This window comes from Quercus suber, unplaced genomic scaffold, assembly GCF_002906115.3.
Source record: "Quercus suber isolate HL8 unplaced genomic scaffold, Cork oak 2.0 scaffold_266, whole genome shotgun sequence".
Lineage (NCBI taxonomy): Eukaryota > Viridiplantae > Streptophyta > Magnoliopsida > Fagales > Fagaceae > Quercus > Quercus suber.
The window spans coordinates 785,685-791,684 of NW_027069722.1; positions in this window are offsets into that span (position 1 = coordinate 785,685).

Consider the following 6,000-nt stretch of genomic DNA (forward strand, 5'->3'; position numbering starts at 1 on the left):
AGTGGAACCTCCAATTCAGCTTTGAACGATAGGCCAAATTTCTTCCTTTGGCAGTTTGGAGGCCAAGGCCACCCTTATCCAGAGGTTAGGTAAGTTTTTCCCATCCTACCCAATGCATTCTTCTTTTTAGTTCAATAGAGCCCCATAGAAAGTTCCTATTGAGTCTGTCCAAATTATCCAAAATTTTGCTAGGAATTTTGGGATAGCCACTAGCTTTGTTGCAGAGCTGTGGGCTCTTAGGAATGGTCTCAACATGTGCTTGAATATGCAAATTAGTGCTCTTGAAATTGATTTGGATGCAAAAGTAGTTGCTAATTTGATGTGTAATGTCGAAATCTTGAATACTAATAATGCTTCTATTGTGGCTGACTGCAGGCTTCTCATCTCCCAATTTTGTCAAGTCAAAGTGTCCAACTGCTATCGTGAAGCCAACTGGTGCGTCGATGCTTTAGCTAGATTAGGTTGCTCCCAAGTCCCTGATTTTATGTACCTCAATGCCCCTCTCCTTTGTATTTTGAATGTTCTTTCTAACTTGTATGGGCTGTCTCAGATGAGGCTCTACCTTCTTTCTGATGTTTCTGGTTGTTTTTAGTTGAATGATATTCCCAGTTTACCAAAAAAAGAAACGAAGACAACAAATAAGATTAAGAAATGGCTTCTCTTTGTTATTGGTCTCTTTTTTTTTCTTTTTTCTTTTTTTTTTGAGAAGGAAGACTACTAATATTATTAGCCAAAATTGGCGAAAAGTACAGAATAAAGGTGGGGGGAGCATCCTCCAACCACACCGATAAACCTCTAACATGTCTAGCTAAGTTATGAGCAACCTTGTTACCAATCCCAAAAACATGAGAAAAGGAAATACAAACATTGGTATCTAAGTGGATTTAGCCAAAGAAATGATGTGACCAAATGGAGAAACTGAGTCTTCAATAGAATTGAGGATGTTGATCACAACTTCCGAATCTCCTTCAAGGATAAAAGGTCTGATACCAAGTTCCTGGGCAAAAGAAATCGCCCTAGCTGCAGCCATAGCTTCGACAATGTTTGGTGAGAAAGGAAGTGGAGCTTGTTCCGAGAGTGAAGCCACAACACTACCTTGCCAATTTCGGATCACAATGACCAGCCCTGCCTTGCCCAGTTTAGGAATCGTGGCCCTATCGAAGTTGATTTTGAAGCAGTCCGTATGAGGGGGAGACCATTGAGACCAAACCCGTGACTGTCTAGTAACGTCCTACTAAGATGGGAGTGAAATGTTGAATTGCTTAAAATCAGATAGAGCTTGCGTAGCTTGAAGGACCACCTGAGAGGGAGGGAAGTCCTTCTACCTCGCTCTGATCTGATTCCTTTGGTACCAAATTGTCCATATCACCATGGCCATCAGCTCTATATTTTTACCCTCCAAATAGCCAAAGTCAATCAGGTCCCTTAGAGATGAAAAGCTATGCATTTGTCGAAACTTACAGCCCGAAATAGCTTCCCACACTTCTGAGATCTTCAGGCACTCCCATAAAGCATGGCAGATTGTCTCAGGGGCTAAAAGGTAGTGCTCGCAAACATCTTCCGTGAGAATTTTCCTCTTCCATAAATTTCATTTGACCGTTATCGCATCATGGCATGCACGCCATAAGAAGTTCCGAACTTTGTTTGGAACAAGGAGTCTCCAAATCCTTTTCCAAATGTCGTCGTGCTAGGGTTGGTTAACCTGCAGAGCTGGAAGAGCAAGCTCTTCCAGCCTTGTTCTTTTTTTTTGTTTTTTTTTCTAAATATGTAGCAGCCTTGTTCATTAATCGTTACAGCATTCGTATTGCCATCGTAGCATATAAAAATCTATTAATTGTATTTTATTAAAATACTAATTTTTTTAATGGGCAAATTACAACTTATCCACATATGATTTGACTGAAATTTAAGTTGTCTACCTCTAGTCTGAAAATAGTAAATTACAACTTACAAACATGTGGTTTGGCAGAAATTTAAGATACTTACCTGTAGTTAGAAATTTGACACTTTACCCATCTAAGGTTAGCTTAATTAAAGTTTCATAACCCAACTTTGTTAAAAACATAGCTAAATATGTATCCATTTTTATGTCTCTCTCCTCCAAAAACAATACTAATAAAAAAAACATAAAAATACAAAATCAAATAAGATCAAAAAGAATCCAGCAAAACACTTGCATAATGGGATTTCAAACCACAAGTAGGTAACCTAAATTTCAATCAAACCTTAAGTGGGTAAAGTATCAAGTTTCAAATCACAGGTAGGCAACTTAAATTTTGGTCAAACCACAGGTGCGTATATTGTAATTTGTCCATGATTTGAAATTTGACACTTTGCACACCTGAGGTTAGTTTAGTTAGAATGCCATAACCCATTTCAGTTAAAAACATGGCTACATATGTAATTTTTCTTAACTTTTATATTTCTCTCCTCCAAAAACACAAAAAACATAAAAATACAAGATCAAATAAGATTAAAAAAAAAATCTAGCAGAACACTTGTATCATAGGATTTCAAATTACAAGTAAGTAACTTAAATTTTGATCAAACCTCAGGTGGGTGAAGTGTCAAATTTTAAATTACAGGTAGGCAACTTAAATTTCGGTCAAACTACAGACAGATAATTTGTAATTTACCCTTTTTTAATTGTTTACCTTTCTTAACACACAACAATTATCATTCACTCCCTTTTTTAAAATTTCAGATCTTCTGTCTCATTTTTTAAAAGTCCAAACATGTGGCATGTTTTTATTCGTGGAGTATAGAGTGGAGCAGAAAAAGTAGGACATAAGATTTAGACTCATTTTTTAAATTGTCTTATTTTTTCTACTTCACTCTTTACTCCACCAATAAATACCTATCGCATATCCACCTATTTAATTAAATCTGACATTTCTTATTTCAATTACCTAAAATAAAAGAACCCAACACCTCCCACCACCCACCTTCAACCTTTGTCGGCACCGTCCTCCTACCACCGGCCTCTAATGCCATCAACATCGCCGGTAACGGCCAAACCACCTATTTAATTAAATCTAACCCAATCCCTACTGTTCTTTTCAAACCCACCAACCACCATAGATGAAATCAACGTTTCAAACCCAAGCCAATATCATCAAATCCTAATAACCAAACTTCAAAGAGAAACCGAATCATTGAATCAATCAAAGACAACAAAACAATTTAAAGAGAATTAACACAAAATACGTTTGGTCACAGTATAAAAATTAGGAAACAAAAGAGAACGAAAATGAAAATAAAAATAAAATGAAAGAGCAAAAACATAAAAGTAATTTAGTGGCTAGGAAGAGAAATAAAAATAAGGAGTAGATTTGAAACATGGGTTTCAGCTATGGTGATGATTTTGGCTTGGGTATGAAACATGAGTTTTGGCTATAGTGGTTGGTGAGTTTGAGAGTGATGATTGGGATTAGTTTGATTTAATTAAATAGGCTGTTTTGCCATGATTGGAGACAATGGTTGGCCATGACTGAAGAGGTTGATGGAATCGAAAGTCGATGCTGGTGATAGGGGCGGTGCCACCTTAAGGCCAGGGTGGTCCCAAGACCACCTTGACTTGAAATTTTTTTTTTATATAATAATTTAAAATTTTTTATTTTGTCTACCCTTCAAAAAAAAAATGGGGAACACCCTTAGTTTTTTTTTTTTTTTTTATGCCAATAAAATTAAATTTTGCTCCATAATTTGTTCTACATTCAGTGGATGAATAATTGCTTGGTTGTGTACATTGAAAGAGACGTAGTTATGTAGCATTGATAATAAGACTATCATGTAACGATTTAAAAATATAAAACTCGTAAAAGGCAATTGTAAACTTTATGTATTTGCGAGTTTTTTTTATTGTTGTTGTTATCAATATATGAATTTCTCTTTTTATTTGATTGTATAATATTCTTAAGAAACACCCTGAAAAAAAATTCCTAGAACCGCCACTAGCCGGTGAAGGTTGAAGGTTGTGGTGGTGGGGAGACGTACTGTTATTTTATTTTAGGTAATAGAAATAAGAAAAGTCATATTTAATTAAATATGTGGATATGTTGCATGTATTTATTGGTAGATTATAAAGTAGAGCAAAAAAAATGAGACTAAAAATTTGGACTCCCTTGGAATACATAAAGAAAAAAGAAATGCGTAATAAGTAGTGCCATAGGAAATATACCGTAGAATGACCATATATTTATACACAAATTTGCATGGCCCAATGTGGGTGAATTTTGCACCAATGAGTGCTCTTACTTTTTTTTTTTTTTTTTGGGGTTAAACAAAGAGTATATTAAAACAAAAAACTAGCCAACAGGGTTCAGATCAGCACCAGGTCTAACCGAGTACAAACCAAAATCATCAAATTCTATCCTACTTCTAATATCCTCAGGCGGACAAGGAAAAAATAAAAGGCTACTTTCCTGCTCAGCACCCATCTTAGAGAGGCCATCTGCACAGCCATTCGCTTGGCGATAGACGTGATTAACTTGGACTTGATCAAACCTGAACAGGAGTTGTTGATAGTCATCTAAAATGGGAGAAAGGACATTATTCTCATAGTTAACATTGTGAAGAATATCAACAACCACTTTAGCATATAATTCAACTATTAGAGAAGAGATATTTAAATTGCAGCACAAAGTGAGCCCATTCTGCAGTCCCCATAACTCCACCTCAAAATTGCTAGCTATCCCGATCCTTCTTGCAAAACCAGCCACCCAATTGCCTCTTTCATCCAGCACAATATAAACAGCCTGCTACACCCGGATTGCTCAAAGCAGCCCCATTTGTGTTCTATTTAGTCCAGCCGCTTGGTGGTTTCTCCCATCGAACAAGCTTACTTGTTCTGGCATTAGAAGCTTTAGAAGACAAATAGCAATATATGAATTCCATTGCTTGGTTAGTTATCTCAGTAGCCAGCCTTGGATTTGCCAATTTCCCATTGAAAATGAAATTGTTCCTGCTCTTCCATATATGCCAAACAGCAAAAGAAAAAAGCTACTTCCAGGGAGGATACCCGTCAGTGATACTCCTATTCAACTTCCTATTTAAACTCATCCAGTTCGTTAACTCTGACCGCCAAAAGCCATGATTACTGTCCTACACTCCTAGATGTCTCCAAGTACTCTGAACCCGAGGGCAATCCCTTAAGGTGTGGAGTATGGATTCAACACCCCCTTGGCATATAGCACACTAATTATCGCTACCCACCCCTTGCCCTACAAGGCAATCCTTTACTCCAATACTGTTATGGGCACATTTCCATAGAAAAAATTGAATACGAGGAAACGTCTTTAACTTCCAAATCCAATCTGCATTGAAGGGCATACTTGTATCATCTCCCATTGCTATCCCATACGCGCTTTTCAAATCAAAAATGCCCTTAGGATTTGCCATCCATGCTAATCTGTCATAACCTCTTCCTAGAAAGGAGATTAGGATAGCTTGGAGCATTAACTTACAATCCAAAGGAAAATCAAAAGGCAGCTTACTCTAGTTCCACCCCGAATCTTGAATCACATCCTTGATTTCTAGCGTTGATGCTTCTTGAGTTAATGGTCCTTGGATCAATTGTCGAATGGGACCTTTTTTTGTCCAATTTCCATATCAAAAGCTAATCTTGCTATCCTTACCAACCGTCCATCTAGTACCCTTCATAAAGACCTCCGTTCCCTTTTTAATGGCTGCCCAAATCCTTGTGCTAGAAAGACCATCAGCATTACTCGAATTCTGCCTTCTCCTAGTACAATACTTCACATCAAGCACTTTTGCCCATAAAGCGTCTTTTTCATTATGCAATCTCTAATTCATTTTGGCAAGGAGGGCAATGTTCCTCCCCTTGGCTATTTGTAGGCCAAGACCACCTCTCTCCTTTGGTTTGGTCACTTTATGCCACCCAACCCAGTGGATCTTCCTAGCTGCCTCCAATGTACCCCACAGAAAATTCATGTTCACCCTATCCAACCCATCAAGTATCTTCCCCGGAAGGTGGGCACA